Source organism: Schistocerca serialis, chromosome 6, assembly GCF_023864345.2.
Source record: "Schistocerca serialis cubense isolate TAMUIC-IGC-003099 chromosome 6, iqSchSeri2.2, whole genome shotgun sequence".
In the NCBI taxonomy this organism is placed as follows: Eukaryota; Metazoa; Arthropoda; class Insecta; order Orthoptera; family Acrididae; genus Schistocerca; species Schistocerca serialis.
Genome location: NC_064643.1, coordinates 690186180 through 690213998, shown reverse-complemented (window position 1 = coordinate 690213998; position 27819 = coordinate 690186180).

Genomic DNA, 27819 nt, shown 5'->3' with positions numbered 1-27819 from the left:
TCGCAAGTTCCTGGATAGGAAATTTCCCATTTGTTGGATCGGACGTGGATGACCCATTGCCTGGCCACCACGTTCACCCGCCATTACTCCGCTTGATTTCTTCATATGTGGATTCGTGAAGGACCAAAGTGGACGATATTCCCACGTTGCGACATCTTATCACTAATGCGATTGCGACAATAACAGAGGAAATGTTGCAAACAACTTGGGAACAAAGTGAATATCGACTCGACATTCTTCGTGCTACAAATGGTTCACATATAGAGGTGTATTTATGATAAATAAATCAATTCTTTGATATGCTCTACAATTTGGTGTATTTTTCATTGCCGTATCTACTGTGGTTTTTTTTTCCTGAGGGAGGTTTGCGTGGAACAGCCTGTATTTGGTTCAAATGGCTCTGAGCACTATGGGACTTAACTTCTGAGGTCATCAGTCCCCTAGAACTTAGAACTACTTAAACCTAACTAACCTAAGGACATCACACACATCCATGCCCGAGGCAGGATTCGAACCTGCGACCGTAGCGGTCACGCGGTTCCAAACTGAAGCGCTTAGAACCGCACGGCCACAACGGCCGGCAGCCTGTATTTTTGACGGCTAAAGTCCTTATTGTGTGTACTCATTCTGTTTATTAAACTTACGGAAAAACGCTTCGAACTTATGCCCCAACCTAACATCATGCAGTGTAGGTCTTGGCACGTGATTGCCTTGAAATAGCGTTACAATGAGGCGCGATGTTGGAGTTATTTCGACGTTTCCTCTGTCGAGCGCACACAGTAAGCCGCTCACACCTCGGCGGAAGCAGACACGTCTAGACAGGCCGTCACCACGCCACTGCCAGCCTCTTTCCCTCTCTCTCTCTCTCTCTCTCTCTCTCTCTCTCTATCAAGAGGTCGCCGTTTCGCTGTGGATGGCGCTACGGACGTTGCCAGAGGACGCCGTCTCCGCTACCGCTCACTGCACCAAAATGTTCCCCCGCCGTCTTTGTAAGTCGCTGCGCATCGAGCTCCGCCCAGATCTCGGAAGCCTCACAGTGGGAAGACTGCGCGACACTACTAAAATTACAACGGCTGTAACTCGATGGAAACTCTTAGCAAGTGATTTACCTTACTGTACCACAGTTAAATCAATTACCTAATGGAACGGAAACTTTGCTGAAGTGAACTCAGAGGATACAAGGTCATGTGTAACTTTATAACTCTGTAAATATTCTAAACAAATTTGTTCAAGTTTTATACACTTATTAAAAGTTTGACAGTGTCGTAGTTGGGGCAACCAGCTCATATCAACTACGGACACTACAGTTATTAACCACTTCTCTGAGTCTCCCCAGTTCTCTTTTGAAGTATTGCCTGCGTTGCTTATTTTAGTAATCTTTTTCGTCTCCTTGGGAAATTTCTGTACAGGGTGGTCGGAAATTCGCGTTACAAACTTCTAGGATTTGTAGAGGGTAGTGAGTACGCAACATTTTGAATAGGAACCCACGTCCGGAAACGTATCGTTTCCGTTCTACGACAGTTTCAATGCAGATTATCATCTCATCCACACCCACGTGAGGAATATACTTAGGCGTGACCCAGAACAAGTTTTGAAATCCATTTGAAAAGAATACTGATTCGTTCCGTTATTTGTTACGCATTTGCATTACAACTTACACCTTATGGTTTTCATTAGTGACAACGACAAGAACCCAGCATCTATGGCACCAGCCGCAACGTACCGATGCATTACAACAGCGACTCGATGTGGCGACCACCAACGTAGTTACACACATTGTACCTCCGAAGCATGTTCTGGAACACTCTCTCCATCCCACCTGGTGTCTCTTCAATGTCTTGTACAGCGGCCAGAACTCGTGCCAGCAGATCTTCCTCTGTCTCTACGGCTGTCTCATAAATTAAGCTCTTCATACAACCCCACAAGAAGTAGTCCATAGGGGTTAAATCGGCGATCGTGGCGGCCACGCGGTTGGACCACCACGGCCTAGCCATCTTTCGCCATACCGTCTGTTGAGATGCCTCCGGACAGCCAGTGAAAAGTGAAGCGGTGCTCCATCATGCTGAAACCACATTTCCTGACGGAAATTCAATGACACGGCTTCCAAGAACGTATCCATTACGTGTCGTAGGAAGACTGGGTATGCGGGACCCGTGAGCTTGGATGGAAGGAGGTATGGTCCAATTAAATGACCGTTCAGAATACCTGCCCACACGTTAATTCCAAACCTGTCTTGAAAGCCCTGAACATGCGTGGCATGAGGGTTTTCGTCCGCCCATACATGGCTACTTCGAGCATTCAGAACACAATCCCTTGTGTACTTACATTCATCTGTGAACAGAACTCGACGTGGAAACAGGGGAGCGTCGAAGCAACGGTGCAGGAACCATGTGCAGAAGGCGACGCTTTGTGGAAAGTCTGCTATACCCATAGTGTGTCCCCTTTGTAAGTGGTACGGATGTAATTGTTGCTCATGCAAGACGTCCAAGACGGTACTGTGACTAACAGCCATTGCACGCGCAGTTGTTGGCTAACTCATTGACGGGCTGTCTTCAATGCGACGCAGTTCACCTTCTTCAAATTCGGGAGGGTGGCGTCACCGTGAAGCCTCCTCACAGTGAAGGTACCCGTTTCTCGTAGCCGTTGTGTAACTTGAGCAAACAGTTCGTGCGCTGGAGTGTGACGGTGTAGAAAACGTTCGTGAAACAGCCGACTAGCAGGTCTTCCGTTACCTCCACCTTCGCCATACACAAAAAGCATGTCTGTGTATTCCGCAACGTGTACTGCACCGTGTTCCCTCTATCGCTGATGCACAGATATTGACTCGGTCTCACAGCAAAGCGGACAGTAAGTGACATCTGGGGATCGTTTGACATAGAACACGTCATCGTGTCTACTCTGTTGCATACCAGGACAGGGAACTCTGAGACGTTTCTCTTGCCCTAAGCAGACGTTGACGAGGTACACATCTGAACTGAAAATGTCGTAGAACGGAAACGATAAGATTCCGGACATGAATGTTCTGTACTCACTACCCTCCACATATCCTAGAAGTTTGTAACGGGAATTTCGGACCACCCTGTATTCCCTGCTAGAATATGTTACTTTGAGTTCTTTTTTTCCCTTGGTAAACTTAAGTCCAAGGTGGGTCTTATTCCATCATTATTTGTAGAATTATTAATGAAATACATGGTAATATTTTCCCTGATATGCATAAGAAATTGCCAGATGTATTCACTTGGTGCAGTAAGAATACCCAGTTTTTTAATGAGCTCTTTTCAAAGACCCGTCTTACTACTACAAGGTATTGCCATTTTACCATCTTCCACAGTTTAAAAATTATGTCCATGTTATTAGGAAGACAATGGGGTTTCAGGAACAATTAGACCTTGAACCACCCCTTGCACGTTGCCTGTGTGCAAGGGCAGAATTGCCATAGTGGCAGCGGTGGTGGGATACGTCATCGTGCTCCTCAGCCTCCACTTCCCCCCCCCCCCCCCCACTCTCCTAAGTCTGCTCCTCCCCCTCCACTTCCTTCCCCCTCCAGTACCCATCAATCGCACCTAAATATTTTACTTGTCATTAAAATGAAACGGTCAATCAGTATTAGACCAGAGCTGTCTTCGTGTCAGTATTCACACACATTTGCCAGCAGAAGACACACTCACAGAGAGAGAGTTTTGTCAAACCTTGACTCGTGTGAGGAATCACATGGAAATGACTGGAACACCTGTGAGTCAGTACCCAGTACGCGGCCTCTTTCATCACAGCTGCAGCAACGAGGTTCAAGGTTGGGTGGGGAAGATTGTAAACATTATAACAAATCATGAAAACTTAATGGCTGTGATACTGACTTTAACGGAATAAACATGATAAGCATCACATTTATTCCTCACAAAGATTAGTGTGTATCAGTTGCATTTATTTTGGCGTGCAGATCGACGTGGCCGATATTGACAGAAGCCACCGTGTTGGGCGCAGGATACCAAGTGCGATGAAACCCAGGCCCATAATAATTAAATTTGTGTCATACCGGAAAAGAGCTGAAGTGTTTGCTCAGAAAAGAAAACTCGCCAAGAGTGGGGTTACCCTGAGGGAAGATCTGACGCGCGAAAGACTAAAAGTTTTGAACACAGCGATCACACAGTTCGGCCTTCAAAATGTATGGACCCAGGATGGCAGGATCGTAGTCAAGACGGAAGGAGGGAGGAAAACGGTGACGAACATGTCCGAACTGAAAGACTGAGCGAAATCTCGCGAGACACAAAGTCTCATATTTTACTCTGTCTAATATTTTTATTCTTTCTTTTCATTTTTTTACGTAAATATTGCTTCGTTATTTCTATATGTACCATAAGTATTCTATTTAAAATCAGTCAATTGTTTCACATAAATATTGCTTCTTTAGTTGCCAATCATAAGTGCTCATTTATATTCATATTGTCAGTCAAACGGGAATTAACATTCTCCATTAACAGGAATCTCCTTAAAACCGCCTTTCTATATCTGTTATTTTCATCCTCGTCACTACCACTACTACTATCTTTTTCGTAACCACTACTACCACTTTCCATCTTTCTTTTCGCTCCCTTCTCCGATACCTCCAGCTTGTCTTTCACCTTTAGCCCACAGACGCTTGAGTCAGTCACGACCTTGGACACACCTGTAAATATGTCTTCCCCCGCGAAATCCAGCTTTTGTCCCTCTTCCGGCCAGCAGGTAGACGGAGCGCGCTCGGTCCTACAGGCGGCCACAATGGGACGGACCGGTTCCGGCGGCGGGCTCTTCGTGGCCCACGCGAACGCTCAGTCGCTAACGGCTCACTTCGACGAGTTCTGTGACCTGTTCTGCCAATCGCTGTTCCATATTATCCTCGTCTCTGAAACTTGGTTGAAACCAAACATTTCTTCCGACGCTATCCGAATCACTGGTTACTCTATCCTAAGGGCAGATCGTGAAACACGACGCTGGGGTGGTGTGGGTGCCTATATTCGCTCTGATCTAAGACCTACTATACTATGCACATCGGAAGCAAAGGGCGAAGGAGAAGCAGAGTTCTTGTTTTTCGAAATAAATACATCAAATCAGAAACTGCTAATTGGAGTAATCTATAAACCTCCAAACGTCGGTGCTATGTCCTCCTCTCAGTCTGCCCTGTCCTCGCTCGTGACACTGTATGAACACATAATCATTATGGGCGACACAAACATCGACTTACAGTTAAAATCTCCCTCTGCAGAAAAACTTAGGAGACTGTTCCACTCCAATGATATGAGTTTAACACCGCTGGACCCAACTCATCACACGCCATACAGCCATACACTCATAGATATAATAGCAACAAAGCGACCAGATAAAATAATTCGCGCCAATCAGACATCCGCTCCAGGACTCTCTGCTCATGATGTGATTTTCTTAAATTACTCAGTACATACTACCAAAGAAAAACCTCACCTGGTAACCTACAGAAACCTAAAAAATGTTAACCATGACGCTCTTCAAAAGGATTGCTCAGACATCCCTTGGCATGATATAAGCAATGAACCGACTTTAGACGGAAAAATTCGGGAATTATGTCGCAAAATTATTGCACTGTATGATAAACATGCTCCTCAACGCACTGTCAAGGTAAAGAGAGCTCCCGCTCCGTGGCTCACCACTGCATTACGCCAGTTAATGAATGAACGTGATGCTGCACATAGGGCCTTAAAGCGTAACCCAACTCCCGAGGCGTACGAAGCTTATAGGAAACTCCGAAATAGAACCAAGCAAAGCGTGAAGAATGCCAAAATCAGACATGCCCGCTCTGTCGTATGCGGCATATCAAAACCTGCTGCACTGTGGAAAAAGCTGCGCAGTTTCGGTATAGGGAAGCGAAGATCTGACGCTGTTTATCAAGCGTCTGCAGAAGAATTAAATGATTTCTTCTCAACAGCCGTAAACTGCCACGCAGCGACAAATTACCAGCCCCAAGATATCAATCTCTCGAGAGACAAGTTTTTCCTAAAACATGTCACTACCGGCACAGTACACAAGGCAATTATGAGAATCTCTTCCGAGGCAGTAGGAAATGATGGAGTGAGCATTGGCATGATTAAGAACGTCGTAAACACTATTACTCCAGTTATCACAGACATCTTCAACCTGTCTCTTGTCAGTAGTACATATCCTACTGAGTGGAAGCAAAGCTTAATTCAACCTATACCCAAGACTGACAACCCTAAGTTGCCAGGTGACTACAGGCCGATCAGCATACTTCCTGCAATATCTAAAGCCCTAGAATACATCGTCCATGAACAGCTGACGGATTACCTCAAAACTCATAACATCCACGACAAATATCAGTCAGGCTTTCGAAAGCACCATAGTACAGCAACTGCATTAATCAAAGTAACTGATGACATTAAACATGCTATGGACAGACGTGAAGCTACCATCCTAACACTGCTTGACTTTAGCAAGGCTTTTGATACAGTTGACTTTGATATATTACTAATTAAAATGAAGCAGCTGAATTTCTCAAACAGCGCAATACACTGGTTCGACAGCTACCTCAAAAACAGAAGTCAACAAGTCATTTGTGGGTCGGAAAAGTCATCATGGAAAAACGTGCGCTCTGGAGTTCCCCAAGGCTCCGTCCTTGGTCCATTACTCTTCTCACTGTACATTAATGATATTTCTTCAGTGATTCACTCCTGCAACTACCATCTATATGCCGACGACATCCAACTGTACATAAGTGCAAGCCCCAAGAACATTGCTGACGCAGTAGCGAGTATGAACGCAGATCTTTGCTCTGTTTCTCGATGGGCACAGAACCTAGGTCTGAAACTAAACCACAAGAAATCCCAGGTCATACTTATATCTCATCCAAAGTTAATCAGTCGGTACTTTCGCGAAACAGTCCCTCAAATACTCCTCAATGGTACCCAACTACCATACCAAAAAACAGTAAAAGACCTTGGAATAATCTTGGATGAACACCTAAACTGGGAAGAACAAACAGTCACAGCTTGCCGGAAATCGCTCTCCTCCCTACATGCAATTCAAAAATTTAGAAAAATGTTTCCAACCCATGTTAAACAAAAATTAGTCCAAACACTAGTCTTGCCTAATCTTTACTACTGTGATGTAGTTCAACATGGCACAAATAATGAAAATTCGAGATGCCTCGAGCTAGTGATGAATGCTTGTGTTAGATACGTATGCAACATACGGTTGTATGATCATATCAGTCCTTCATACTCCCAGCTAGGTTGGATACGCCCACATAAGGCACGCGATCTCCACACGATGTGCTTACTTCATCGATTTCTTAGCCACTGGTGCCCCCAATACTTATCTTCTCACATTAAACACCTATCATCATTCCACAACCGCAATACCAGATCGGATACGTCTAGCATCTTGGCTGTACCTTTACATAACACAAAATCTTTCTCCGTGTCATTCTCGATCTCAGCCATACGACTATGGAACGCGCTCCCCTGTGATCTGCGTCTTATCCAAAACCACTCAACATTCAAGAGGGAACTTAAGACTTACATATTAGGGACGGTATAGCCACCATTGTTGTGCCCCCCCCCTCATCTTTTTCTTTCTCCTCTCCATCATAGCTTCGAATTTTACCATTCTATTTCTTTTCCTCTACCCTATCTACCTCTTCTATATCTCTTTCACCCCATTCCATCGTCTTATGTCTCTGCTTGATGAGAATAACTCACAAGCTGCAAGAATATAACGAGAAAATTCCCAACTAGCAATAGGACTGACACTCATAAAAGAAAAATATGTTTACTTTCATATACATAGTCATTATTATTATTATCATTATTATTATTATTTTTATTATTCTTGATTGTTATAATTATTTTTTGATTGTTATAATTATCATTGTACTACTTTTATAATCTCTATTTTTTTTCTTTAACATTAATACTGTATAACATGTTATATGTCCTAATTTTCTGTAGACACTGAAATTTGTTGAATCTGAGTATGCCTGGTTAGGTGTAAGAGAGGGCCTGAAGGCCCTAATCTTGCCAGGTAAAATAAATGCATAAATAAATAAATAAATAAGTGTAACCAGGGCCTCCCGTCGGGTAGACCGTTCGCCGGGTGCAAGTCTTTCGATTTGACGCCGCTTCGGCGACTTGCGCGTCGATGGGGATGAAATGATGATGATCAGAACAACGTAACACTCAGTCCTTGAGTGGAGAAAATCTCCGACCCAGTTGCGAATCGAACCCGGGCCATTAGGTTTTACATTCTGTCGCGCTGACCACTCAGTTACCAGAGGCGGACTGTACTTATGATAGTAACATTATTTCATTTACTTCTGAGCTTTACTTTCTAGAAATCTTACTTTCCAAAGTCATTTTGCTTTTGTGATAACTGACTTTCTTTACAACTTTAAATTACGCAAAAGGTTTCAGCCTAAGTCAGTGACATGTGTTTTATAACACTTTTTGTCATGGAATCCACATCAAAATCAGAATGCACCTCTTCATGAGTTGTAACGTAATAGCATTTGAATTTGCACGTTTTGAGTAGCCAGCTTTCCAGTACTTCAATGCAATTATGGTTTCACGGCCAATACTAATTTCTTTCATTCTGTTCATGCTTCACTTGTATAATTTATATACGAAAATAGCATATTTTGAAGTGTCAGACAACGGTTACTTGTGATGACATGTAGTATCCTCATTGCGTGCAGGAGATCAAAGCCTGTATCTGATTTTTGTGATGAGAGACACCTAGCTGCGCTTCGAGCTACATGTTTCAGCACTTCCTACACTACTGGCCATTAAAATTGCTACACCAAGAAGAAATGCAGATGATAAACTGGTATTCATTGGACAAATATATCATACTAGAACTGATACGTGATTACATTTTCACGCAATTTTGGTGCATAGATCCTGAGAAATCAGAACCCAGAACAACCACCTCTGGTCGTGATAACGGCCTTGGTACATCTGGGCATTGAACCAAACAGAGCATGGATGGCGTGTACAGGTACAGCTGCCCATGCAGCTTCAATACGATACCACAGTTCATCAAGAGTAGTGACTGGCGTATTGTGACGAGTCAGTTGTTCGGACACCATTGACCACACGTTTTCAGTTCGTAAGAGATCTGGAGAATGTGCTGGCCAGGTCAGCAGTCGAACATTTTCCGTATCCAGAAAGGCCCGTACAGGGCCTGCAACATGCGGTCGTGCATTATCCTGCTGAAATGTAGGGTTTCGCGGGGATCGAATGAAGGGTAGAGCCGCGGGTCGTAACACATCTTAAATGTAACGTCCACTGTTCAAAGTGCCGTCAATGCGAACGAGAGGTGACCGAGACGTGTAACCAATGGCACCCCATACCATAACGTCGGGTGATACGCCAGTATGGCGATGACGAATACACGCTTCCAATGTGCGTTCACCGCGATGTCGCCAAACACGGATGCGACCATCTTGATGCTGTAAACAGAACCTGGATTCATCCGAAAGAATGACGTTTTGTCATTGGTGCACCCAGGTTCGTCGTTGAGTACACCATCGCAGGCACTACTTTCTGTGATGCAGCGTCAAGGGTAACCGCAGCCATGGTCTCCGAGCTGATAGTCCTTGCTCCTGCCAACGTCGTCGAACTGTTTGTGCAGATGGTTTATCTCTTGCAAACGTCCCCATCTGTTGATTCAGGGATCGAGACGTGGCTGCACGATCCGTTACGGCCTTGCGGATAAGATGCCTGTCATCTCGACTGCTAGTGATACGGGGACGTTGAGATCCGGCACAGCGTTCCGTATTACCCTCCTGAACCCATCGATTCCATTTTCTGCTAACAGTCGTTGGATCTCGACCAACGCGAGCAGCAATGTCACGATACGACAAAGCGCAATCGCGGTAGGCTACAATCCGACCTTTACCATAGTCGGAAACGTGACGGTACGGACGTCTCCTCCTTACACGAGGCATCACAACAACGTTTCACCAGGCAACGCCGGTCAACTGCTGTTTGTGTATGAGAAATCGGTTGGAAACTTTCCCCATGTCAGCACGTTGTAGGTGTCGCCACCGGCGCCAACCTTGTGTGAATGCTCTGAAAAGCTAATCATTCGCATATCACAGCATCTTATTCCTGTCGGTTGATTTTCGCGTCTGTAGCACGTCATCTTCGTGGTGTAGCAATTTTAAAGGCCAGTAGTGTATAACAGTGTGTCACATTTACGTGCCCTCCGCGCCACTACCTAACGTCACTGACAGCTAAACAGGAGAACCACATTGGCTTGCAGTGAAATCATTTGCCGGCCTCTGTGGCCTAGCGGTTGTAGGAGCTTCAGTCCGGAACCGCGCTGTTGCTACGGTCGCAGGTTCGAATCCTGCCTCGGGCATGGACGTGTGTGATGTCCTTAGGTTAGTTGGGTTTAATTCGTTCTAAGTCTAGAGGAAGGATGACCTCAGATGTTGAGTCCCATAGTGATTAGAAGCCATTTGAAATCATTTCCCTTGCCCCACACATTGCATCAGCAATAACTGTCTCACTGACAAAAAGGAAAATCTATATAGCCAGCCACAGCAAACTACACACAGCCTGTTTTGGCGATTGTGACGCTACAACCTTTGGACACACGCACACCAGTGCACTCTCGAGGTGTGACAGCCGAAACGGCGTAAACGCAGGGCGCGTTCTGGGCACGGTCAACGACATAGACATCAGAAGCGAGGAGGCATCTCGCTGCTCGGCCAGCAGACTGCAGCACACATCAGGTGCCTGTCGAAAGCGATTTGCTGGCAGGTGTGTGTGTCGAGGTGGGAGGACAGGCGGTAACCATGTTGGACAGGAAACACGAGCTGCGGTGAGCGGCCTTTGCCTCCACTGCAAAAGCATGTGGCGACCTAATGGACATTTCAAAACCACACTCAAAAAAAGATGTACAGGAAGCACGGTAGCTATGTAACGCTAATCATGTCAAATTATAGTCTCTAGAAGACACAACAGCTAAAACTACCCTATTAGTGTAGGGGTTACAGTGCCATAGAGATGCATCAGTATTTATGCACATACCACATAATTTCTGAAAAAGTAATGAATTTTGTTGCAATAAGGTACAGATCTGTGCAAAGCTCAAAAGAAGCGTAACGAATATTAAAATGTTGATGCGCTACCAAAAGTTAGGAGCTTAATTTTTTTGTTTTTTACTACTTTTCCATATTTCACATATAATTTTAATAAAATATTCTAAACGTTGATCGGAAATTCGAAAATGGATGCAGCATGGTAAAGCAGATACAAAGCCAAGTCGACTTAGATGCCACAACCCATGTTGCACTCAATCTGACTCGTGAAATTCACCATGAAGCATTATTTAAAAAACCTATGGCAACTGCGATGGCTCAAATTAAAAATACACCACATAACACCCACCGTATAAAAGTTGGTGTTTCTCTTTCTACAACATATGACAGAACATTTACTTCATAATTTTCCTTCGCTGGGGGCCACAGTCATGTACACTTACTGAAAGAAATTTCCGACATTTGACTGTGAATTACTATTCATTTATTCCACACAACCATGATTTCGGTTTCATAGCGTTTCTCAGGTGCATATTAAACTGTTATAATGTCATCGTCTAAGTGACCTGTCATTGTTGAGAAAACATATTTCTGGTCCTATAAATCAGTTGTCGTATTACAGGATATGAGTTCACATCGAAGGTAAATAATATGGTTGGCATTGTGGACATCGAATAACCATAATCACACAATATCGAGTATTTAACAGACAATAAATTGCTGTGAACCGCATTTTTCACATCCATGTACCATTAGTTAATGTAGCAATGTATTGGCTATTATATTCTGACTTGGAATGTAATAAATATCCTAGGCAGCGAAAAAGCTTATGTCTATGAATCAGTACGGTTTTAGAAAGCATCGCTCGTGTGAAACTCAGCTTGCCCTTTTCTCACATGATGTACTGTCAACTATGGAATAAAGGGAAATACCCAGATTCCATATCCCTATATTTTCGAAAAGCATTTGACAAGGTACGAGCATACGGAATTGTTTCTCATGTGTGTGAATAGCTCGAAAACTTCTTAAGTTATAGATCCCAGTTTTTTGACCTCGTTTCCTGACGGCAGTGGCATTTTTGAACAAGGTAATCCGCCATATCACAAGGCCAGGAGCGTGATGGAGTTGTTTGAGGAACACAGTGGCGAGCTCCAGTTGATGTTCTGGCCCCCATTTCGCCAAATCTGAACACGATCGAACACATCTGGGATGTGACTGAACGTGGCGTCAGAGCTCATCGCCCCCCTCCCCGGAATTTGCGGGAATTAAGAGACTTGTGTGTGCAGGTGTGGTGCGAACTCCCTCCAGAGACCTACCAAGGCCGCATCGCTTCCATGTCACGACGCGTCTCCTCTGTTACATTGGCCAAAGGTGGAGATACGGGCTGTTAGGTGGGTGATCAAAACGTTCTGGCTGATTAGTGTGTACAGAAATGATATGACGAACAGGATAAGCAGCGGTCTACATTTGTATGCTGATAATGCTGTGATGTACGGAAGGTGTCCAGGATGAGTAGCTTTTGGATGACACAAAATTACTTAGACAAAATTTCTATTTGGTGTGGTGAATGATACCTGGCCCTAAATGTATCAAAATGTAAGTTAATACTGTTGTTGTTGCTGTGGTCTTCAGTCCTGAGACTGATTTGATGCAGCTCTCCATGCTACTCTATCCTGTGCAAGCTTCTTCATCTCCCAGTACCTACTGCAACCTACATCTTTCTGAATCTGCTTAGTGTATTCATCTCTTGGTCTCCCTCTACGATTTTTACCCTCCACGCTGCCCTGCAATACTAAATTGGTGATCCTTTGATGCCTCAGAACATGTCCTACCAACCTATCCCTTCTTCTGGTCAAGTTGTGCCACAAACTTCTCTTCTCCCCAATCCTATTCAATACCTCCTCATTAGTTAAGTGATCTACCCATCTAATCTTCAGCATTCTTCTGTAGCACCACATTTCGAAAGCTTCTATTCTCTTCCTGTCCAAACTATTTATCGTCCATGTTTCACTTCCATACAAGGCCACACTCCATACAAATACTTTCAGAAACGACTTCCTGACACTTAAATCTATACTCGATGTTAACAAATTTCTCTTCTTCAGAAATGCTTTCCTTGCCATTGCCAGTCTACATTTTATATCCTCTCTACTTCGACCATCATCAGTTATTTTGCTCCCCAAATAGCAAACTCCTTTACTACTTTAAGTGTCTCATTTCCTAATCTAATTCCCTCAGCATCACCCAACTTAATTCGACCACATTCCATTATCCTCGTTTTGCTTTTGTTGATGTTCAACTTATATCCTCCTTTCAAGACACTGCCCATTCCGTTCAACTGTTCTTCCAAGTCCTTTGCTGTCTCTGACAGAATTACAATGTCATCGGCGAACCCCAAAGTTTTTATTTCTTCTCCATGGATTTTAATACCTACTCCGAATTTTTCTTTTTTTTCCCTTTATTCCTTGCTCAATATACAGATTGAATAACATCGGGGAGAGGCTACAACCCTTAGTCCCTTCCCAACGACTGCTTCCCTTTCATGTCCCTCGACTCTTATAACTGCCATCTGGTTTCTGTACAAATTATAAATAGCCTTTCGCTCCCTGTATTTACCCCTGCCACCTTTAGAGTTTGAAAGAGAGTATTCCAGTCAACATTGTCAAATGCTTTCTCTAAGTCTACAAATGCTAGAAACGTAGGTTTGCCTTTCCTTAAGTCGTAAGGTCAGTACTGCCTCACGTGTTCCAGTATTTCTACGGAATCAAAACTGATCTTCCCTGAGGTCGGCTTCTACTAGTTTTTCCATTAGTCTGTAAAGAATTCGTGTTAGTATTTTGCAGCTGTGGCTTAATAAACTGATTGTTCGGTAATTTTCACATCTGTCAACACCTGCTTTCTTTGGGACTGGAATTATGATATTCTTCTTGAAGTCTGAGGGTATTTCGCCTGTTTCATACATCTTACTCACCAGATGGTAGAGTTTTGTCAGGACTGGCTCTCCCAAGGCCGTCAGTTGTTCCAATGGAATGTTGTCTACTCCTGGGGCCTTGTTTCGACTCAGGTCTTTCAGTGCTCTGTCAAACTCTTCACGCCGTATCGTATCTCCCATTTCATCTTCATCTACATCCTCTTCCATTTCCATAATATTGTCCTCAAGTACATCGCCCTTGTATAGACCTTCTATATACTCCTTCCACCTTTCTGCTTTCCCTTCTTTGCTTAGAACTGGGTTTCCATCGGAGCTGTTGATGTTCATGCAAGTGGTTCTCTTATCTCCAAAGGTCTCTTTAATTATCCTGTAGGCAGTATCTATCTTACCTCTAGTGAGATTAGCTTCTACATCCTTACATTTGTCCTGTAGCCATCCCTGCTTAGCCATTTTGCACTTCCTGTCGATCTCATTTTTGAGACGTTTGTATTCCTTTATGCCTGCTTCATTTACTGCATTTTTATATTTTCTCCTTTCATCAATTAAATTCAATATTTCTTCTGTTACCCAAGGATTTCTACTAGCCCTCGTCTTTTTACGTACTTGACCCTCTGCTGCCGTCACTACTTCATCCCTCAAAGCTAGCCATTCTTCTTCTACTGTATTTCTTTCCCCCATTCCTGTCAATTGTTCCCTTATGCTCTCCCTGAAACTCTGTACAACCTCTGCTTCTTTCAGTTTATCCAGGTCCCATCTCCTTAAATTCACACCTTTTTGCAGTTTCTTCAGTTTTAATCTACAGGTCATAACCAATAGATTGTGGTCAGAGTCCACATCTGCCCCTGGAAATGTCTTACAATTTAAAACCTGGTTCCTAAATCTCTGTCTTACCATTATATAATCTGTCTGATACCTTTAGTTAATACTGATGAGTGGAAAAACAAACCAATAATGTTCGGATACAGCATTAGTAGGGTCCTGTTTGACACTGTCATTTCGCCGGCCTCTGTGACCGAGCGGTTCCAGGCGCTTCAGTCCGGAACCGCACTGCTGCTGCGGACGCAGGTTCCAATCCTGCCTTGGGCATGGATGTATGTAATGTCCTTATGTTAGTGAGGTTTAGGTAGTTCTAAGTCTAGGAGACTGACAACCTTAGCTGTTAAGTTCCATAGTGCTTAGATCCATTTCAATCATTTGACGCTGTCATTTCGTTTCAATATCTGGCCGTAGTTTTGCAAAGCGATATGAATTGGAACAAGCATGTGAGGATTGTGATAAGGAAGGTGCATGGTCGACTTCGATTTAGTGGGAAAAATTTGGATTTATATGATTCAAATAGCTCTAAGCACTATGGGATTTAACAGCTGAGGTCATCAGTCCCCCAGACCTAGAACTACTTAAACCTTACTAACCTAAGGACATCACACACATCCACGCCCGAGGCAGGATTCGAACCTGCGACCGTAGCAGCAGCGCGGTTCCGGACTGAAGCGCCTAGAACCGCTCAACCACAGCGGCCGGCAGAAATTTGGGAAAGTGTGGTTCATCTATAAAGGTGACCGCATATAGGACGCTCGTGCGACCTACTGTAGGGAACTCCTCGAGCGCTTGGGATGTACACCAGGTCGGGTTAAAGGAAGACATGGAAGCAATTCAGGGGGTTGTCTGCTAGATTTGTTACTGGTAGGTTCGAAAAACATGCAAGTGTTACGGGAACTCAGATGGGAATCCCTGGAGGGAAGGCGATGTTCTTTTCGAGGAACACTATTGAGAAAATTTAGGGAACCGCTATTTGAAGCTGACTGCAGAACGATTCTACTGCTGCCAACGTACACTTCGCATAAGGACCACGAATAGAAGATACGAGAAATTAGGGCTCATATTGAGATGTATAGATAGTCATATATCCCTCGCTCTATGAGTGAGTGGAACAGAAAAGAAAATGACTAGCAGTAGTTCAGGGCGCCCTCCGCCACGCTCCGTAAGATGGCTTGCGGAGTATGCATGTCGATTTAGATGTATAAATACGCCATACACTGTGCTAATGGTTATTGGCTCTACACAGTGTCATCCATGTTATGGACTTATATCCTGTAATGCGACAATTGGTTTATAAGACCGGAAATAAGTTTTTTTTAATATATGTCACTTCCACGGGTCAGATTGTAACATTTCAACATGCTGTTGAGAATGGCTATAAAACCGAAATCATGGTTGTGAGAAATGAATAGTAATTTACAGTGAAATGGCGGAAATTTCTCTTAAAAAAGAAGAAAAAAGAAACTTCATACAGTTACTAAGTAACCTTCCGTTGAGTTAACTTTTATACTGCCGAACCTGAAATAATACTGTACAGATTTGACTAAAAACATTAATTAAAGAAAATTTATGAACACGTCACAAGATGTGCAGTGGAAAGACTCTTACAGTGTCCTGCTTCACGCATTTATGACTAAATATGGTCAGTGCACTGCAGTGTGTAATGGTGTGAGTGAAAGATAGGTTCAATACAGGTGTGATTTTCCTTTCTCAAATCATTCTTGCTGGCCAGCAGTGTTAATCACTGCCATTGCTTGGTTTCTTAGCTGTCACATGACTAAATGAATGGTAGTAAGTGGAGCTGTTCTCTGCTCATGACTGGTTTGAAAACCACTGTGCTTTATTAGGCGTCACGTTATTATAGGTGGTATGGCCTTGCTTTCTTCTTATCTCTAGTCGGGCAGGAATGGGCGACTTACAGTTTAACATGGACCCTGAACCACGATGTGACTTGTAATTTTTCTGTTTACCAGATAGTAACCAGAGATTAAAAAAGCGATGAATCAAAGAAAATTTAAGACCATGAGGGTATGTGTATATTCTGAATAAGTGACTATTTCTAAAAATTTGAACTATTTTTTGTGGGACACAGTTGGGTATGAATGTCAGCTAAGCTTTAGTAAGAAATATAGAGTTAATGAGAATAACAAACCCAGAAAGTAAAGAAAGGGGAAGTAGTCACTCAGTTATTAAGCTCAATCCGAACACTCCAAATGTTTAAATTAGTAGCCTTCATCAAATTAACTACTTAGTTGAACTGTTCTCTATATAGTAGTTGAGTTATCACATACATGTGGCTCTGCAGTTTACATAAGCGGAAAAGAGCACCTGCTGTGACACAAGGAATTTAAAATGGGCTGGAAGTATGGTCTCCCACCAAAATATTTCATTAGCGAACAGTAATGGCGCAATTATTTTAAGTGCCTCATTATGTCATCTTCAATTTTAACTTCCTATGAGCTGTGTATTCTGTTAGTTTTAGAAAGACGACTCTCTCTCCTCGTAGTGGCTGATATATGACAGAATGGTGATAACAAGTACTAGTATAGATCTAAACTTTTCAAACCTTAGTAAGGAAAGAGTACTACACAACTTGAATTTTACCAGATATAGAGTATGAGGTGGCGGCATGCAGTTCTTGCTGCCCTCAGGGGTTCAGCATTCGTTTGCTGAGTATGGGCTTGGCGACCTCGGGGTTCATGAGCTGGGAAATGATGGCTGATAATCGCCGCCGGTCCCCTGTCACTGTAAGCTCTGGGCATGCTTGAGCGACCACTGTACGGCGCAGGAATGGAATGTTATGTGTCACAGGAAATAAGGATCTTGGCTTGACCACCCGGATCCTAACAATACCGAGAGGTATCGCTCAGACACTGACCAAGCCTTTCGCAAAAACTACTGTCAACGTAAGCTGGGATTCGGCATTCCGTCGCTACTGCGCAACCATGAAGAGGGGCAAGTTGGACTTCCAATCCAACAGTTCTGAAGCCTACAGCTGTCCTTTTACCATGTGGGAGCTCGAGTCAGCATAGTCTGAGGCTCATGACACTGCATCCAGACCGAGCGAGGTGGAGCAGTGGTTAGCACACTGGCCTCGAATTCGGGAGGATGACGGTTCATCCCGCGTCCGGCCATCCTGATTTAGGTTTTCCGTGATTTCCCTAAATCGCTTCAGGCAAATTCCGGGGTGGTTCCTTTGAGAGGGCACAGCCGAGTTCCTTCCTCATCCTTCCTTAATCCAATGAGACCGATGACCTCGCTATTTGGTCTCTTTCCCCCAAATCAATCCAAATCCAGTCCACTGCATCCAGTCACAACCAAACTCTGTAATGCATGCTTCAACATTTGCCAGCAGCGTCAAAGGAAATTCTCCTCGGAAGTTTTAGTCTTATATGGCAGTCAGGCAACTTCCCCAACTCGTGGAGGGAAGCAATTTTGATATCTCTGCTCAACCCAGAAAGAACCGCACAGGTCCCAGTAGTTACAGCAGCACTGCCTTAACGAGTTCTGTAGGAAAGGCCCTGGAGTGAATCGTTAACCGTCGTATGATCTGAATGTTAGAGACCTTAGCGGCTCTCAGTGTGGATTTCAGAGATTTTGGTCCACTGGCCCTGGCCCTGCTATTCAGCAGGCTTTCCTATGTAAACATCACTGTATTGGCATATTCTTCGATACCAGTAAGTGTATGATACTACTTGGAGGCACAGTATTCTCACACAGCTGCATCAATGGGGCTTCCATGGCCACCTCCTCATCTTCCTACGGACTTTCCTGCCACAGTGATTTTTTAGAACCTGAGTTGGTGACACACTGTCCAATTGTTTTCAACAAGAGAATGATGTCCCTCAGGGCAATGCTTTAAGTGTTACCCTCTTTGCCATAGCAATAACCAGTTGTGGACGATTTTGCTGTTACTGTTCCTCCTCCAGTGTTGCAACAGCTAGCTGTCAGTTGAAACTTACATTGTGGAGGTTAGAGGAGTGGGCTGCAAAGACAGTTTTCTGCAGATAAGTGTGTTTGTGTGTGTGTTCATTTCAATCGTTTTCGAATATTTTTAATATATCTGACTTGCATATGAGGGACACCATCCTACAGTTCAGAGACTCAGTGAGGATACTGGGCGTCATTTTTTACTCCAAATTGTTGTGACTGCCACACCTGAGAGACGTGGAAGCCAGAACACTGAAAGCACTAAACATCATGAAATGCGTTAGCCACAGATCTTGGGGAGTTGATAGAGCATGTCTGCTCAGTTTTGTAGGGCTTTCATGCTTTCCCAGATGGACTACGGGTGTATTGTGTATAGACTGGCGAAGTCTTCTTGTTTGAAGTTCATTGATGCTGTCCACCATGAGGGGTCTCAGCTGGTCACAAGTGCTTGTAGTAGCAGTCCCATACCCACTCTCTGTGTTAAGACTGGTGAGCCACTACTCACCATCCGGCGGTAGCTCCTCATGGTGCGCCAGGCATGGAAGTTCCTCGTATTTTCAACTTCACGTGCATACCATCCAGTTGCTCGTTCGCCTCTGGAACACCTTTTCTTCAACCATCCATGAGCCACAATGCCGTGTGCGGCATGTGGTGGAGGCACTCGGTGTGAAACAAGTACGACCGCATTTATTTATTTATTTAGCGTATGGCTATACATGCAACATTAATACATCAAGTGTTAGACATTAAAATCTTATAACAATCATGAATATAATTTATGTTTATATTGGTCAGTTAAAGGGTTATATCGACGTTTGAGATCTATTCTAGCGCCGATGGGGATGCCTCCAGGAAGTCGGACCAGTTCCCTGCATATGCTCGCAAGGAGCATTCACCATGGATGTGTTGGATCGTCTGTCTAGGGGCACCGCAGTCGCATTCTGGTGACATCGCTCTTCCCCATTTGTGTAGTGAATCTGCACACCTGCCATCTCCAGTACGTATTCGATTTAATGCGGACCATGTTTTCCGTGTTAGTTCCATTCCAGAGATGTTGCAGTTATAGCTCTCAAACCCGGTCTGTAGTTGGTCATTTGTCTTTTGGTTCCAATCTAGTCTCCATTGTTTCATGTGGTCATAGTTATTATTTTGAAGCTGCTCAGCTGTGCGTATGGGTGGCTTTCTTGATTTCAATCGAGTGTATCGCAGTTGTGAGAATTCTTCTTTAATTGGTAGTTCTGGTTTTGTCTCAATCTTTCTGAATTCGTGCAGTAGGGCCGCTTTTCAACGCAGGTCTGGGGGCAGGATATTACATAGCACCGGTAACAAGTACGTGGGCGTTGATTTAACAGTTCCAGAAGTCAACATCATTGTGTTATTTAATTGCCTGTCAATAAGTTTGGTGTGACAGCTATTAATCCAGACTGGAGCGCAGTACTCAGCCACAGAGAACACTAAGGCGATAGATGAGGTGCGTAATTTTTTTGCGTTAGCTCCCCAAGTAGTACCGCTAAGTTTTTGAATGATGTTATTCCGTGTTCCAATTTTTGCAGTGGTGTTCTCCAGATGTTTTTGGTAAGAAAGAGTGCGATCCAATGTTATACCTAAGTACTTTGGAAACTTATTATGTCTGAGGTTGGTGTTTCCGAGTTTTATGTTAATAATTTCATTTGCTATTTTGTTATTAAGATGGAATGTAGATACTTCAGTTGTGTTAGGGTTTGGCTTGAGTCTCCATTTCTTGAAATAATTGTATAGTATTTCAACGTCATTATTAAGGACTTACTCTGTATTGAAGAGATACTTGTCTCTGGTAGCCAGTGCTATGTCATCAGCATAGGAAAATTTTCTTGACTTTGTGTTTGGGAGATCTGCTATATAGAGGTTAAACAAAAGAGGGGCCAATACGGAGCCTTGAGGAAGCCCATTGTTAATAAGTTTTGTTTTGCTTGTCTTTCCGTTTAGGGTGACCTGGAAGGTTCTGTTACTCAGCATATTATGTATTAAGGATGTTAAAAATCTGGCAAGGAATCACTCTTAAGAGTTTGTAAATTATTCCATCTCTCCAAACAGTATCATATGCAGATGTTAAGTCTAGAAATACAGCACTTGTTTTCAATTTCTGTTGAAAGCCAGCCTCTATGTACGATGTTAATGCCAGAACTTGGTCACAGCAACTACGGACAGATCTGAAGCCTGCCTGTTCTATAGGTAAGTTCTCCATAATAATGCCGCTAATTCGATTATGGACAAGTCGTTCGAGAAGTTTGTATGTACAGCTAAGAAGTGCTATTGGTCTGTAGCTTAGCGGTTGGTCTGCTGGTTTCCCTGGTTTCAGCAAATCCAGCGTTTTAACCCTCTGCCCCTCTGGTCACTGCAGAGGCCCAGAATAATTTTCGATTTTGTGCAGTATAGGAGAGATTTCGCTCCTGCTCTGTTTTTAATGCGATACTTTCTGAAATTTTATATTAGCACCGCAACTATGTAGCTCTCTTTACGGGCGAGTCTGAACAATGGGACTCTGTTGGTTGTTCTGCCGTTTTCCTCTACCCTTAAAGATCGACTGCCGCAAGATGACTTCAGTGCAGAATTATAAGCGATCTTGCAGGCACTGGAGAAGATGAGACTTACTTGCAGTGCTAAATTTTTTGTCTGTCAAACTCTCAGAGTGCCCTTCACTCTTGGAAGCGTTTGTACCCAGCAGATAAAGTAGTCCAGAATATTTGGGATGCCCTCCTCCAACTACAATGACTAGGGAAGGAGGAGTCTTTCTGATGGGTACCAGAGCACACGATAAGGGTGGATCTAGCAGTCAAGAAAGAGTGTCGTGACCCTCAGTTATTTCAGTGTGCTGTCCTCCTGAATACCATCACTTTGCTGTCGAGGTACAAGGTAGTGCGTCTATGGGAAGATGATTGGCTGAAAGTGACAGACAATGAACTCCGTCTAGCAAATCCCACAACGCGGCCGTGACGTACCTCCTTCAAGGCATGTCCATGCGCGAGGTCCTCCTTACTCGTCTTCGCGTAGGCCACAGCCCTGTGATGGATAGCTTCTTGTTCCGGCTTCTTGCTGTTCGTGGTGTACAGATCATTGTGCATCATATATTATCAGACTGTGTTTTATTTTCGGACCAGCGGGCCGCGGCAGCTTTGCCACCAGGTCTGCCTTCTATTTGAAGTAACGTCCAAACGAATCTGGTCGGAGTTTTAAAGTTTTGTGAATTGTCCAACGTTTTTTCCAAGACTTCGGGGAGACAGTGTTCAGGGGCTGACTGGCTCACCCAAATGTTTTTGTAAGTGATAAGCCAGTGGCATTTCCTTGTGCTTTTCTTTCAGCTCCTTCGTCGTTTTACTTGTGATTTAATTTCTAGTATTGCTACGTTTCCTCTTTCTAAGTTGTTTTAGCGCATTGAGATAGAATGACTGTGTGCTTATTTCGAGTGCATGAGATTACTCCGAATTTGCTTCTTTTAATGAGTGTAAGGGCACTCATAACCTCGCTGTTGAACTTCCATAAGATCCAAAGACACACACACACAAGTAATCCATTCAATTAACAGCCTACTTCACACAGAATTTGAATTAAGGGTAAAGAGAACAACTGGTACAACGAATAAAAAGGAGACTCAAACCTTAAAGATGTGATAGACAAAGTGAAAAATTTCTGCTACCTAACAAAATTACACAAAATGGCCGATGCAAGAAAAACATCAAAAACAGGTTGTCACAAGAAAAGATAGCTTTTTTTTCACTGGTATCATATGAGGACGACAGTACTATATTGAGACTTATTTTTTCAAATCTAGTTTGGCAATCATGCAGCCTGCTACCTCAGGCAGTGTGTGACTTTGGTCTTTCCCCGCTACAAGCACAAGTGGCGTGCACCCCCAAAGTTTCAGTGAGTATCAGCAACTTGAACAGTGAAGTCCTGTGTTTGCTCCTCGTCACAACTATGCAGGCAAACAAATATTGCTCAGCAATATGCCATGTCTTTCTGTGTGAAAGTTTGTGATAATGCCACGGTATCGTACTGAAAGCTTCGTTAGGCTTTTGAAAACGAGGTTTTATAATGGTCACAAGTGTTTCGTTGGTACAAAATGTTTTGAGAAGGCAGAACCAATGTCAAAAATGAACACGACAGTGGGTGACCATCAACAGCACAAAGAGACTACAACGCAGCCCGAGTGAGTGAACTTGTGGAAGTTGATTGAGGATTAACCATGAAAATGATTGCAAGCGAACTGAAAATTAATTGGGAAACTCTTCGTCTGATGTTGACATAAATTCTGGGAATAAGTAATTTGTAGTGTAATGGTTCCCAGATATCTTACACGACATCAAAAAGATCAATAGTGGACTGTGGCTGCCCATGTGTTCAAACAAGTGAAACTAAACCCAGAATTAGTGAACCGAGTTAAAACTGGCGATGAAAGTTGGTTTTTCCCTAGAAGAAACATTTAAGTTCGCCACGGTGTTCGAAGTAATTGCCAAAATCAAAGATAGTGTGCGTATTACTCTCAAAAGTAAAACGCATGCTTGTGTGTTGCTTTGATTCGATGGGTACTGTGTACAAAGAATGATTACCTCCAGGCCAGAGAGTAAAACGGCACAACCAAGAAATTCTCGAAAGACTTCGAAAATGGATCCATCATGTTCGTCTACACATTGCTAACAAATGGGTCCTGCATCATTATAATGCACCATCCCATATTGCGTTGTCTGTTGGGCATCTTTGACAGCATAGTCCACTGCAATGCTACTACAGCCTCCTTATCGACCCAACATGATGTTCCTATGTAATCTTCTTTTATTCCCAAAAGCAAAGTCAGTCGTTAAAGGACACCTCTTTGGAGTAGTACAGGACATCCAAACAGCTGAAACAACAGAAGATGAGTTCCAGTGATGCAACTAACAACGGAAACACCAGTGGAGTAAGTGTGTATAGGCACAAGGGAGTTACTCTGAAACTGATACACATGTAGTTAATTAAAAATGTAAGTAAGGCTGTTTATTCACGGAATTGGCATGAGAAACTGAGATACCTAGTAATGAAATAATTGCAAATACTGGAATTAAGTAGTACATAGGAATGTAAGGGAAATAGGTGAAGAGGTATGAAACAGACAGTAAAATAGCTGAAGAAAGTGTTCTGTGGGAATCTCTTAAAAAGAAGAACGGCCAGGTTAGTGTGACATCTGCTAAGGCAGTGAGGCACAAATCAATTATAATACGTACATTTTGTCACCAATGCATTTCAAAAATGGTTTTCTTTTTAATTCAGTCCGCAGCGGTCGCGCTCTGTTTCCCGAGCACGGGGTCCCGGCTTCGATTCGCGGCGGGGTCAGGGATTATAACCTGCCTCGAGATGACCGGGTGTTTGTGTTGTCCTCATCATTTCATCATTCGTGAAAGTGGCGAGATTGGACTGAGCAAAGGTTGGGAATTTGTAAGGGCGCTGATAACCACGCAGTTGAGCGCCCCACAAACCAAACATCATCATCATTCTTTTAATTCATCATATTGATAGAACACGAAGATAATGCTACACTGCACAAGAGTACATCATAGACTTGCACCCGTTGCGATAAATTATATGTTTAAACACCATTCAGAAGCCCGTGCAACACACAGGTCAACCACTGCGAAGAGGACGTTACCAACACTGCAATGCGTGATTCTTGCACTGTCGCCAAAACTCGCTAGTGAGTATGAGATTGCCCTCTAACGTAGGATACAATTCCCTTCCGCAGAAGAAATACAGAAAGGAGAAAGGAAGCGCATGGGAATGCGAGCAGTTGGCTCTTTTTCTCGTTTTACGCCGCCGGGACTGCTTTCGCAGCGAAATATTTCTTGGCGCCGGCAGAAGACGGGGCAGGCACGCGAGTTCCGGCCTCCACGCCGCGGTGCACGCACCGCCGGTTTCCAATCGCAGCCGGCACGGCCCCGCGCCGCCCCACCCCGGCACCTCCGACGCCTTCCAGAAGTTGGCAGCGCTGTTGGCTACGGCAATAACTCTGCGGTGGCGCGGGACTTCCCCTGTCTATATTGGACGTGCAGCCACCGCGCCGCTAGCGCACAGCCTTGTCTCCTGGCACGTAGCAACTGCCCCTGACTACTTATACAATCATCCAACCATTCTGTCTAAATAAAAAAGCAACACCGAAAATTTAGAAAAAGTTCGAATTTGCAGGAACTTTTTGCATATACAGATAATGTATACAGGGTGGTCCATTGATCGTGACCGGGCCAAATATCTCACGAAATAAGCGTCAAACGAAAAAACTACAAAGAACGAAACTTTTCTAGCTTGAAGGGGGAAACCAGATAGCGCTATGGTTGGTCCGCTAGATGGCGCTGCCATAGGTCAAACTGATAGGAACTGCGTTTTTTTAAATAGGAACTCTAACTTTTATTACATATTCGTGTAGTACGTAAAGAAATATGAATGTTTTAGTTGGATCACTTTTACCGCTTTGTGATAGATGGCTCTGTAATAGTCACAAACATATGGCTCACAATTTTGGACGGACAGTTGGTAACAGGTAGGTTTTTTAAATTAAAATGCAGAACTTAGGTACGTTTGAACATTTTATTTCGGTTGTTCCAGTGTGATACACGGACCTTTGTGAACTTATCATTTCTGAGAACGCATGCTGTTACAGCGTGATTACCTGTAAATACCACATTAATGCAATAAATGCTCAAAATGATGTCCGTCAACCTCAATGCATTTGGCAATACGTGTAACGACATTCCTCTCAACAGCCAGTAGTTCACCTTCCGTAATGTTCGCACATGCATTGACAATGCGGTGACGCATTTTGTCAGGAGTTGTCGGTGGATCACGATAGCAAATATCCTTCAACTTTCCCCACAGAAAGAAATCCGGGGACGTGAGATCCGGTGAACGTGCGGGCCATGGTATGGTGCTTCGACGACCAATCCACCTGTCGTGAAATGTACTATTCAATACCGCTTCAACCGCACGCGAGCTATGTGCCGGACATCCATCACGTTGCAAGTACATCGCCATTAAGTCATGCAGTGAAACATGTTGTAGTAACATCGGTAGAACATTACGTAGGAAATCAGCATACATTGCACCATTTAGATTGCCATCGATAAAATGGGGGCCAATTATCCTTCCTCCCATAATGCCGCACCATACATAAACCTGCCAAGGTCGTTTATGTTCCACTTGTCGCAGCCATCGTGGATTTTCCGTTGTCCAGTAGTGCATATTATGCCGGTTTACGTTATCGCTGTTGGTGAATGAAGCTTCGTCGCTAAATAGAACGCGTGCAAAAAATCTGTCACCGTCCCGTAATTTCTCTTGTGCACAGCGGCAGAACTGTACACGACTTTCAAAGTCGTCGCCATGCAATTCCTGGTGCATAGAAATATGGTACGGGTGCAATCGATGTTGATGTAGCATTCTCAACACCGACGCTTCTGAAATTCCCGATTCTCGCGCAATTTGTCTGCTACTGATGAGCGGATTAGCCGCGACAGCAGCTAAAACACCTACTTGGGCATCATCATTTGTTGCAGGTCGTGGCTGACGTTTCACATGTGGCTGAACACTTCCTGTTTCCTTAAATAACGAAACTACCTGGCGACCGGTCCGTACACTTGGATGATGTCGTCCATGATACCGAGCAGCATATATAGCACACGCTCGCTGGACATTTTGATCACAATAGCCATACGTCAACACGATATCGACCTTTTCCGCAATTGGTAAACGGTCCATTTTAACACGGATAACGTATCACGTACCAAATACCGTCCGCACTGGCAGAATGTTACGTGATACCACGTACTTACACGTTGTATCACATTGGAACAACCGAAATAAAATGTTCAAACGTACCTACGTTCTGTATTTCAATTTAAAAAACCTACCTGTTACCAACTGTTCGTCTAAAATTGTGAGCCATTTTTTTGTGTCTATTACAGCGCCATTTATCACAAAGCAAAAAAAGTGGTCCAACTAAAACATTCATATTTCTTTACGTACTACACGAATATGTAATAAAAAATGGGGGTTCCTATTTTAAAAAACGCAGTTGATATCCGTTTGACCTATAGCAGCGCCATCTAGCGGGCCAACCATAGCGCCATCTGGCTTCCCTCTTCAAGCTAGACAAGTTTCGTTCTTTGTAGTTTTTTTGTTTGACGCTTATTTCGTGAGATATTTGGCCCGGTCACGATCAATGGACCAGCCTGTATATCGATCCCAATAATGGAAAAACATTGACATAGTGAGGTACCAGGCATTCTGCCGGATGTCGGCGTAGTTCATGAACGACACTAATACCCTGCAGAATACTCGAGACATTAATATCTCAAAAGATCGCCGGAAAGGTCTGAAGAATTACACAGAGAGTGTTCACTTTAGTTGGTAGCTGCACCAGTGTCAGTTTCAACCCTATATTCATTTCGTGAAGGTATATCTAGTAATGGCAAGTGACATATCTTTCAAAAACAACTATTCTGAAGTCGGTAGTATGGAACGATTATGGTCACAATTATTTTCAAATTCTCTTCAACAAATAAAGTCGCTAATGCTCTCTAACGCAGTGGCGCTATACCTGAAGGTAACTACTTTTCATTTTGGAGGCATAAGAAATATTAATCATCGGTACTAGTCTTCCAGTGTAAAACTTATTTATTTAATGTTTCTGTCCATAAGAGAGACTTTCCTAATCTTCTGCTGTGATATTTGTGTTTTGGCGGATATATCTAAGTGTGTACAATGAACCAACATCCGTAAAAGTGTCGAAATGCTCTAAAAGTTAAATTCCATGTTCAGGTCCAGAGGACGGTCCAGTACCAAGTGCCATCTCTGCCATACAGCATGATTCTGACAGGAGCAGCTGTTATGCCAAAACCTCGCCAAGGCTTATCATGTGTTGGGATAAACAGTTGTGCAGTCGCAATAAACTATTAGCAAGTAAAGAAACCGTAGATAAGTAAAAATCTACATATACCATTGCAGATTCCAAACCCAGTTTTAACAACATTCACAAGTGGTTTTATCATTTTATCAATTTTGTTTTGAA